This window comes from Physella acuta, unplaced genomic scaffold (genome assembly GCF_028476545.2).
Source record: "Physella acuta isolate Inbredline_101_S28 unplaced genomic scaffold, ASM2847654v3 ptg000306l, whole genome shotgun sequence".
NCBI classification, from domain to species: domain Eukaryota; kingdom Metazoa; phylum Mollusca; class Gastropoda; family Physidae; genus Physella; species Physella acuta.
In genome coordinates this window covers 22213-35356 of record NW_026731825.1, presented here as the reverse complement: position 1 = coordinate 35356, position 13144 = coordinate 22213, and positions in this window count along the sequence as shown.

Here is a 13144-nt window from a genome sequence, read left to right as displayed (position 1 = left end):
GACTGCCACGTGTTGCGTGTGTCTGATCCAGTTAAAGACTTAGGCCACAGGGGAGGTTATCCTCAACTCATGTAGTCATTGGTTGGGATGGTCATCTGATCAGAATTAATCAATCAGATCTTTATGGAAAATTTCTGGGACCTAGACACCCTTAATAAGACAGTGGAAAAACCCAGGTAGTTGCACCATCAATCCATATAAGGTATTATACAATGTCAAAATAAAAATGGAACCTGACTCGACCTAAGTAGGTCACAATATATATATATATATATATATATATATATATATATATATATATATATATATATATATATATATATATATATATATATAACGTGAGCTCAGCGATCCAGCCAAACACATTACAACTGTGGATGCTGCTCATCCACAAAAGTCAGTTTAACCGCCGTTTTTTTATGCGCAATTTTTTTTCGTTTCCGTCCACTGTTTTGAATAGTGTGCTCTGTCTATGTCTTAAATAAGTAATGAGGGTGATTCCCCTAATGGTGTGTGGAGAGACAAATGGTGTTTTAATGGTGAGCGGGACCACAACTGAACCACAGAGGGGTTTAATCCTAGCCTGAAGCACGTAGACTGATGCGGGGTGGTGGCTATAAAGTTGAGAAGGTCCTTCGTGTGTGAAAATTATTCAGGTCAGCAGACTTGACATTTGGGTTAGAAACATAGCTTCTTTCATACATTTGTATTTATGTCTTGTAATAGAGGGTGTCTTTCATTCTAACTCTTACAGCTTTGTATTTTCGGTTTTGGTGTTACCTCTATTCTCTACTTTTTTTTTCACACCGTTTCATCTCTATGTTTTCTCGTTTTCCGATTTTGGGTCAGTCATCTCCCTTGCTATTTTATTCCCTAACTTAGTTATGCATTAATATTTTACGATGTTAAGATTTTGTGTCACCTATCTCCTCTACTAGTTTATTTCTTAACATTTTTCTGACTGTATATTGTACCGTTTGGTGTCGACCTACCAATAGTATCATTCGTTACAGGCCACAGCCCCTGCTCCCGCTTTTTGATGCCTCTGGTGTATAAACGTCAAGCACCAGAACGTAAGCGGAGATCATTCTATGCCAAAATGACGCAAACGTTTAACCGTTGAGAGAGAATATAATGTTCTACTCTTGGCACTACCAACAAAAGAAACGACCAATCTTAAATAGACAGACGTAAAGGGAGACCACTCTATTATACACTGACTTAATGGAAGACAATTCTAGGAAAATGATGTAATGGATACATTTAGATACATTTAATTAACACGCAACCAACTCATAATTGAAACGTCTTAAAATCAGCATTAATATTGTCTTCATCCATACATGTTACTGAAATATATCATGCGCATTCTATAGAGCTCACTATAAAACACCCCTCCCTGTAACTGTCATTCCCCCCTCCCACCCCCTAACCCTTTAAAACTTAACGAGCATTAAAACAATATACACACACACCAACACCAGACACATCACCGCGCGTTCACCAATCACATCCGTAATCCCAGACAATAAGAACTGACGGTGCCAGCATGCGCGCGTGTCGTACACGTCATGCACGTGCCGTGTGTGGTCTGCTCCGGTAACTAGCAGATCGTGAGTAAAAATTGAGATAACAGTAATAGCAGCAAACCCATAAAAAAACGAAGGATCATACCATTATGTTTTCTAAACAGACGGATTTAGCTGGGAAATGACTTGAGTATGACTGATAGTCAAATACACTCATTACAGGGGAATTTCCGGTTCCGTTTTCCATTTGAGCAGGTCAAGCGATTGGTCAGGTACTGAATACTTCCTTGTAGATTCGTAAAACTGGCCAGATAAAAAAAGGGAAATATATGTCAGACACGGTGACCACATTGGCTTGTGAATTTTATAAAATGTTCCATTAACAGATAACTAATCTGTATCAGTAAATGCAAAGTTTTTTATGTGTGTTCACATTAGTATGTTGCCATATGTCAACAGTATGCAATATAGGGTTAACAATAGATAGGAGCATGTTTAGTTATACGCGACATAGTATATATATATATATATATATTAGGTTGAAATAATTTAACCCATTATGTACCTGAATGCGGAAACTATATGTTCTGCTGGCGCTTTTTCAATATCTAAATTCTGTAGCGTATTTTTTTCTCATCACAATACAAACATTCCGAATTATACAGCACCAATGATTAAGATATAACATGTCATAAGGGTCCCTGCATACAACATATCACCACGAAGTAATTAGCAAGTCTCGAGTTCGAATCCGGGTTCAAGTCAGTAGAAAGTCCCTGAGTTCACCTAACTCTGATGTGTACCCAACTCTCGCGTAAGGGAAAGTAAAGGCGGCTGGGCATAGTACCGACTAGCGCTTCATAGACTGAGGTCACTGAAACAGGTGAACTCTACTTCACTTGCCCCATCGACCGTCAGGTTTATTAAACGAATTTTACTTTTTAACGAAACTTTGCACCTTAAATAATTTATTTTTTATTTTATTTCTATACTCATCACCCAGCCCAAAGTATTGTAACAGCCACCAATAAAGTTAAAATATTGAAAACATATTTCAACCCTTATGTTTGCTAACCTTAAAAGTAACTAAAGTTCTCTTTCAAACCTGACGATCTATAGGGCAAGTGAAGTAGAGTTCACTTGTTTCTCTGACCTCGGCATATGAAGAGATAGTGTGGTCAAGTAAAGTGAGTTAGGTACCCATCAGAGTTGGGTTGACTCAGGGACGGTCTACTGACTTGAACTCGGATTCGAACTGGAGACTTGCGGGTTAGCAGTCCAGCTCTCTACTGCTAGACCACTCAGTCCCCTGCCAAAAAAATCCAACAGTCTATCCAATGTGAGTCTTTTAAAAGCCATCTAAAGAACTCAAGTAGAACCCAGTGGGTCCATTGGAAGCTGATGTTACAGGAAAAGGATTGTATTGACTTCCATGTTTGGTTTCCTGTTGGTGGCTCGACAGTTGTTATCTTGCAACAACATCCGCTTGGGTCAGCTGTTTTAGGGGGATTACAGTTGCATAGCTGCAGTTATAGTTACGTTACGGTACAAGGCAAATACACTCACATATATCCATTCATGCACATCACATTAATTAATTAATTAATTATCTAAAGAAAGTAATAAAGAAATTAAATAAACAGATTAATATATAAATAAATAAATACTTAAATAAATAAAAAAATAATATATACATATATATATTTATATATATATTTATATTTATATTTATATTTATATTTATATTTATATTTATATTTATATTTATATTTATATTTATATTTATATTTATATTTATATTTATATTTATATTTATATTTATATTTATATTTATATTTATATTTATATTTATATTTATATTTATATTTATATTTATATTTATATTTATATTTATATTTATATTTATATTTATATTTATATTTATATTTATATTTATATTTATATTTATATTTATATTTATATTTATATTTATATTTATATTTATATTTATATTTATATTTATATTTATATTTATATTTATATTTATATATTTATATATATTTAAAGACATATATATATATATATATATATATATATATATATATATATATATATATATAAGATATACACATAAGATATATAATGCATATGTAAGACATCACAGCCGTAATTTTATTTTGCCATTCCAGATTGAATATTTCACGGTGATGCAGCACGCAACATCCCCACCACGTGATTGGCTATCTCAGGCAGCGGCGACGTCAAGAATACAAGGTCAAGGCCCAAATTTCTCCTAATTTGATTGGATGGGGTCAGCGATCGCTTGATTGGATGATAGATTTCACGAGCCACCTGGTGGTGTATCCCGAATTAATGAGGTTCTACGAGATACGTATTTTGAACACAAAACAAAATTATTTCAGCGCTGGAAAGTTGACACCAGCGTTTTGCCGGGGAAGTTACCCTCGCTTCTCGCGTCTCGCGTTATCTCGATCTCTCAACGTGATTTGTGTACGTAGCGATGCGCACATTCCCAGATAGTGCGTATCACTCTGTTATCACATCCGGGTTATCTGAAGCTATCTAGAGTCGTAGTGGACGTCAATAGAAACGTGAAAGACGTCAATAATATCGTTAAAGAAGACAATAGCGTTGTGATAGATGTAATATAGAAACGTAAAAGACGTCAATAGAAACGCGGAGGCCGTCAATAGAGACGTGGAAGACGTCAGTAGTATTCTGAAAGACGTCAGTTCAGCCGTTAAAGACGTCAATAGGGTTGATGGACGTAAAATAGAAAAATAAAGGACGTCAATAGAAACGCGAAAGACGTCAATAGAGACGTAAAAGACGTGACCACAGTCTTGAAAAACGTCAATAGAATTGTCAAGTACGTCAGTAGAGCCCCCGAAAGACGTAATTGCAATCCTGAATGACGTCAATAAAACGTGAAAGACGTGAATAGAAAAGTGATAGAAGTCACCAAAGACGTTGGAGACTTGAATAGAATTGTTAAAGACGTCAATAGACCTGTTAAACATCAGTGAATTCGGTGAAGACGTCATTGAGGACGTGCGAGACGTCATCAGAGCGTTAGACAGGAGAACAGTTGCAAGCAGACGATGATGAGCTGGAGTATCCTTCTAATCTCTGGCATGCTGGGAGCTGTGCTGGCGGCCGACACAGGTAAGCGCGCGTGCGGTTGTGAGCGTGCTAGCCTCGATGTGAGTTGTTTTTTTTTTTTTGTCAACCGAAAATACCTGCATGCAGAGTTTTAGAAAAATATAATTTATACCTGGTTGGATTTTTTTTTAATGTAAGACATTTTGTTTTAGAAATAGATTTGTTTTTTGTTTTACTCACTGGGTTAGACCGGCGTATAGATATTTTTAAATAAAAAGATGGGTTCTTTTTTTTCATTTTTTGTGCCTAATTTAGCATCTTGTCTGAAATAAGAAACAGGAAATGGAACATATACTCTTATAATCCTACTTTACAGTTGAAGATATATACATACATTATATATATATATATATATATATATATATATATATATATATATATATATATATATATATATATATATATATATATATATATATTTATATATATATATATATATATATATAGATATATATATATATATATATATATATATATATATATATATATATATATATATATATATATATATATATATATATATATATATATATATATACTTATATTTATCTATAAAATAACATGCATTAAAGTAAATTCCTACTCATTTGTTTACATATATAATGCTGAGTTTTCTTGCGGCCTACAATTTACCTACAATTGTACTCTGTACTTACGTTTTTCTGTTTATGGAAGTTAGTGATGTAATAATATACCAAATAATATTTTGAGAACCATCGATATTGAAATTGTGCTTTTTGCTTTTGTTTTTTTTAAACATTCCTATTTTCTTGTTTTTATATGATAACCGTTTGTATGGCACACACCCCCCCCCACCCCACATGCGCTGCCCCACCCCTGACGTGACGTCACAAACTGACATGGTGATCTGTCAGACGATACCTTTGTCTGGTACCGTCTGGTCATGTGATACACCTAATGAGAGAGGTCACATGACACCTTCATACACCGCATATAATTAATTACTCTTTTGTCATTCTGTAATATTCTTTTTTTTTAATTTCATGAAGTCTCAAATCAAAAACAAAAATTGATTAAAAAATCTGATTTCTGACGTTTTTGATGATAGTCACGATTTGTTGATGTCTGAGAAGTTTGTCACGTTGGGGAAATTCGATGCAAATGTTCACGTTCGTGAAATATGTCACGTTTATTCACTTCTATGTAATCGTTTTCAAGTCTGTAAATTTTATAACGCATTTGACATCCACTACACATATTACCTGATTGCTTTGTTTTCATTTCGCGGCGGCAAAATTATGAATAGGCCTACCTTGAAACGTGTTCCATTATAAAAAAAATTCAATTATTCTCATATTCTAACAAATAGCAACGTAATCCACAAAATATCCAAGAGAATCCCATAAGTCGTAAGTCAATATGACGAGAGGCAATAACGGGAGCCATTTTGTCGGGGTCATTTTGTCGGGCTCATTTTGTCGGAGTCATTTTGTCTGGGTCATTTTGTTGGGGTCATTTTGTCGGGGTCATTTTATCACCGGCCATTTTGTCAGTGCATCCAAACTATCCTAACATAAAACCCACATACGGCCCATCACCCTCATATATTCTGAACTATCCCATCCAGATCCAAAGCCCAACATAGACATCAAGCACTTACACTAATACCTAGGGCCCAGACATCCGTCATTTTCTCACACCCCCCCCCGTCACCCTCCATTACCCACTTTATAAAATTACAACTAATGTTTTAGTTACAAATTTAAGAAAAAAAAACATTTAACTTGTAATCCAATATCACGTTGCTATGGTTACAAATGAATATTAGTACGACCGCTTGCGGGCTGCCAACCTAATCATTTACCCAATCATGAACCCAACCATGAACCCAAACTTTAACCCAACCCTGAACCCAACCATAAACCTAACCATGAACTTACCCATGAACCCAACCATGAACCCAAACTTTAACACAACCCTGAACCCAACCATAAACCTAACCATGAACTTACCCATGAACCCAACCATGAACCCAAACTTTAACCCAACCCTGAACCCAACCATAAACCTAACCATGAACTTACCCATGAACCCAACCATGAACCCAAACTTTAACCCAACCCTGAACCCAACCATAAACCTAACCATGAACTTACCCATGAACCCAACCATGAACCCAAACTTTAACCCAACCCTGAACCCAACCATAAACCTAACCATGAACTTACCCATGAACCCAACCATGAACCCAAACTTTAACCCAACCCTGAACCCAACCATAAACCTAACCATGAACTTACCCATGAACCCAACCATGAACCCAAACTTTAACCCAACCCTGAACCCAACCATAAACCTAACCATGAACTTACCCATGAACCCAACCATGAACCCAAACTTTAACCCAACCCTGAACCCAACCATAAACCTAACCATGAACTTACCCATGAACCCAACCATGAACCCAAACTTTAACCCAACCCTGAACCCAACCATAAACCTAACCATGAACTTACCCATGAACCCAACCATGAACCCAAACTTTAACACAACCCTGAACCCAACCATAAACCTAACCATGAACTTACCCATGAACCCAACCTAGAACCCAAACTTTAACCCAACCCTGAACCCAACCATAAACCTAACCATGAACTTACCCATGAACCCAACCATGAACCCAAACTTTAACCCAACCCTGAACCCAACCATAAACCTAACCATGAACTTACCCATGAACCCAACCATGAACCCAAACCTTAACCCAACCCTGAACCCAACCATAAACCTAACCATGAACTTACCCATGAACCCAACCATGAACCCAAACTTTAACCCAACCCTGAACCCAACCATAAACCTAACCATGAACTTACCCATGAACCCAACCATGAACCCAAACTTTAACCCAACCCTGAACCCAACCATAAACCTAACCATGAACTTACCCATGAACCCAACCATGAACCCAAACTTTAACCCAACCCAGAACCCAACCATAAACCTAACCATGAACTTACCCATGAACCCAACCATGAACCCAAACTTTAACCCAACCCTGAACCCAACCATAAACCTAACCATGAACTTACCCATGAACCCAACCATGAACCCAAACTTTAACCCAACCCTGAACCCAACCATAAACCTAACCATGAACTTACCCATGAACCCAACCATGAACCCAAACTTTAACCCAACCCTGAACCCAACCATAAACCTAACCATGAACTTACCCATGAACCCAACCATGAACCCAAACTTTAACCCAACCCTGAACCCAACCATAAACCTAACCATGAACTTACCCATGAACCCAACCATGAACCCAAACTTTAACCCAACCCTGAACCCAACCATAAACCTAACCATTAACTTACCCATGAACCCAACCATGAACCCAAACTTTAACCCAACCCTGAACCCAACCATAAACCTAACCATGAACTTACCCATGAACCCAACCATGAACCCAAACTTTAACCCAACCCTGAACCCAACCATAAACCTAACCATGAACTTACCCATGAACCCAACCATGAACCCAAACTTTAACCCAACCCTGAACCCAACTATAAACCTAACCATGAACTTACCCATGAACCCAACCATGAACCCAAACTTTAACTCAACCCTGAACCCAACCATAAACCTAACCATGAACTTACCCATGAACCCAACCATGAACCCAAACTTTAACCCAACCCTGAACCCAACCATAAACCTAACCATGAACTTACCCATGAACCCAACCATGAACCCAAACTTTAACCCAACCCTGAACCCAACCATAAACCTAACCATGAAATTACCCATGAACCCAACCATGAACCCAAACTTTAACCCAACCCTGAACCCAACCATAAACCTAACCATGAACTTACCCATGAACCCAACCATGAACCCAAACTTTAACCCAACCCTGAACCCAACCATAAACCTAACCATGAACTTACCCATGAACCCAACCATGAACCCAAACTTTAACCCAACCCTGAACCCAACCATAAACCTAACCATGAACTTACCCATGAACCCAACCATGAACCCAAACTTTAACCCAACCCTGAACCCAACCATAAACCTAACCATGAACTTACCCATGAACCCAACCATGAACCCAAACTTTAACCCAACCCTGAACCCAACCATAAACCTAACCATGAACTTACCCATGAACCCAACCATGAACCCAAACTTTAACCCAACCCTGAACCCAACCATAAACCTAACCATTAACTTACCCATGAACCCAACCATGAACCCAAACTTTAACCCAACCCTGAACCCAACCATAAACCTAACCATGAACTTACCCATGAACCCAACCATGAACCCAAACTTTATCCAACCCTGAACCCAACCATAAACCTAACCATGAACTTACCCATGAACCCAACCATGAACCCAAACTTTAACCCAACCCTGAACCCAACCATAAACCTAACCATGAACTTACCCATGTACCCAACCATGAACCCAAACTTTAACCCAACCCTGAACCCAACTATAAACCTAACCATGAACTTACCCATGAACCCAACCATGAACCCAAACTTTAACCCAACCCTGAACCCAACCATAAACCTAACCATGAACTTACCCATGAACCCAACCATGAACCCAAACTTTAACCCAACCCTGAACCCAACCATAAACCTAACCATGAACTTACCCATGAACCCAACCATGAACCCAAACTTTAACCCAACCCTGAACCCAACCATAAACCTAACCATGAACTTATCCATGAACCCAACCATGAACCCAAACTTTAACCCAACCCTGAACCAAACCATAAACCTAACCATGAACTTACCCATGAACCCAACCATGAACCCAAACTTTAACCCAACCCTGAACCCAACCATAAACCTAACCATGAACTTACCCATGAACCCAACCATGAACCCAAACTTTAACCCAACCCTGAACCCAACCATAAACCTAACCATGAACTTACCCATGAACCCAACCATGAACCCAAACTTTAACCCAACCCTGAACCCAACCATAAACCTAACCATGAACTTACCCATGAACCCAACCATGAACCCAAACTTTAACCCAACCCTGAACCCAACCATAAACCTAACCATGAACTTACCCATGAACCCAACCATGAACCCAAACTTTAACCCAACCCTGAACCCAACCATAAACCTAACCATGAACTTACCCATGAACCCAACCATGAACCCAAACTTTAACACAACCCTGAACCCAACCATAAACCTAACCATGAACTTACCCATGAACCCAACCATGAACCCAAACTTTAACCCAACCCTGAACCCAACCATAAACCTAACCATGAACTTACCCATGAACCCAACCATGAACCCAAACTTTAACCCAACCCTGAACCCAACCATAAACCTAACCATGAACTTACCCATGAACCCAACCATGAACCCAAACTTTAACCCAACCCTGAACCCAACCATAAACCTAACCATGAACTTACCCATGAACCCAACCATGAACCCAAACTTTAACCCAACCCTGAACCCAACCATAAACCTAACCATGAACTTACCCATGAACCCAAACTTTAACCCAACCCTGAACCCAACCATAAACCTAACCATGAACTTACCCATGAACCCAACCATGAACCCAAACTTTAACCCAACCCTGAACCCAACCATAAACCTAACCATGAACTTACCCATGAACCCAACCATGAACCCAAACTTTAACCCAACCCTGAACCCAACCATAAACCTAACCATGAACTTACCCATGAACCCAACCATGAACCCAAACTTTAACCCAACCCTGAACCCAACCATAAACCTAACCATGAACTTACCCATGAACCCAACCATGAACCCAAACTTTAACCCAACCCTGAACCCAACCATAAACCTAACCATGAACTTACCCATGAACCCAACCATGAACCCAAACTTTAACCCAACCCTGAACCCAACCATAAACCTAACCATGAACTTACCCATGAACCCAACCATGAACCCAAACTTTAACCCAACCCTGAACCCAACCATAAACCTAACCATGAACTTACCCATGAACCCAACCATGAACCCAAACTTTAACCCAACCCTGAACCCAACCATAAACCTAACCATGAACTTACCCATGAACCCAACCATGAACCCAAACTTTAACCCAACCCTGAACCCAACCATAAACCTAACCATGAACTTACCCATGAACCCAACGGCTAGTCCGTCCACCGACCCACATACTTGCGACCGAATCAAATTATTTAAAATCACTCAACAAAGTTAAGAAGATTTAACACTGAGCTAATACGGATTTAAATTGGCTCTAGTCTCATTTGTCTCATTTCTAGTCATTTTTTTTCAATTACCATAGCATTACAAAATCCATTTTTTACATAGTAAAATATAGCCAGGTGTTTTGCAGAAGCTTTTAGACTATCGAAATTTCTGTTTAAAAAATTATTTACAGATTAGGTTTAACATCTCTGAAGCTTCGTCGATAGTTATTTTTTTTTTTTTTTGTAAATACAAATGACAGAATAGATTGAAGTTGTGATTTCTACAGTGTGGATTAAAAACCCAATCAAAAGATTGACACTGGTTAGAGATTTTTAAAAATTCTAAATAGGTTTAAGAATGATTAGAAGTGTAGTTGGATTTGTTGTGTGAGTAGGCGTTCTTTCATATAATATTTTTTTCTTCGATGGAGTGGGTCACTTGAAACATCTGGAAGGGAGTAGGGGTGGGATACTGGTTAAAGTATATATTTTTCATTTAATTATATACTTCTTCCTCTACTTTGTTCGTTACATGAGGATGCTCCGTGGGTGGGGGAATTTTTCTCCGACGCACAGAGAGACAAATAAAATAAACCGTGAGTGATCTCCCCTAGACTTTCTCGAATATTCTTATAAAACTCGGAATATAGACAAGATTTTAATTACTTAAATTTTTAAAAATAAAATAGAATCTCGTAGAAAAAAGAATTGCGCACCAAGCGAGCGCCAAAACAAAATGTGCATAATAGTGCGCAATATTATTAGTACTCTATAAATTTACATGCGTTTTTTGATAAAACGAAAATAGCGTAAATTAGAACTTCCGGTAAACGGAAATTACTCAAAATTTTAAAGAAGGTAGAGATATAGATCTTTTACTTACATTTGAAATTTCATTTATATATCTGAAATAGTAATCAAGTTATAGGCTTTTGAAAAATTCAAAGTAGAAAAAGTACCACATCCGGCTATCGGAAATCGCTCAAAAGTTGATACGGATCTACGATTTTGATAAAATACTTATATATGAAATTTCATCAACCTACCTGTAACGGTACTCAAGTTATCGTGTTTACACACAGACAGACAGACAGACACACAGACACACAGACATACGGACAAGATTGCAAAATAATTTTTTTCCGTATCAGTGAGGTGTAAAACGTCGAGATTTTTAAAAATCTCGATTTTTTTTTTGCACGATTACAAGACTTTCTCTGTACTTCGTATATACGAGAAAGTAAAAAGAGACTGCTAGGTAGTTGTATGCAGTATGTAAACTATGTGACATCAGAGTTGTAGTCAGTTCATTTAGTCACTTAATTCATTCATAAGATTTACTCACAAAAGCTTGTACGTCGTTTCTAATTATCTACGTACCTTATTCCACAACAAGAAGTTAATAAAAAAAAATTAAAATGATATTATTTAGCTTACTTATAGGTTAAGTTGGGGCCAAGTTGCAAAACATTGTCTCAAATACACATAGATAAAGATTAATTGAAATTGCAAGATCTCATTGAAATTGCGAGATCTCATTGAAATTGCGAGATCTCATGTATATAAAGACATTTTTATTTCCTCTTTTATGAATATTAAAAATTTAAAAAAAAAAACTGAATGTCAGCGATGTTCTATAAATAGCGGATCACAATAATGAATGCCGTACACATTGTTTACATTTCCGGCAAGGTTGTCTTGATTGCCGGCAGCCAGGGTTGTGTTGAGAACCGGAAGCGACAATTTAAACAACGTCATCCTTTTTTTATCGATTGGCTTACCCTAAGGTTTTAACAATGTAAGCTTACATTGTTATGGACTTTAAATTAAAGAGTCCTCTTTAGACCAAGCAATCCATTGGGCATACGAGGTAGAGTTCATATGTTTCTTGACCTCGGCATATAAAGGGAAAGTGTGGTCAGCACTTTGCCCAGCCGCCTCTGCTTTTCTTAACGTGACCTAGATACCCATCAGAGCTGGGTGGATTCAGTGTCGTTCTAGTTATTTGAACCCGGATTCGAACTCGAGTCATTAAGGTTAGCAGCTAGTGCTCTACTGTTTGGACCACAACGTCACGTGTGATGGTCTTTAGCAACTATTTGAAAAAAATATGTTACCTTTCTTTACCACTATCGTCTCCCTTGCTTTAAAATTGTTACTGTTTTTTATTTAATTTTGAATTAATTTTTTTTATTAAGGATACAAATAGAATTTATTAAATTGAAAACAAATATACTTTTTC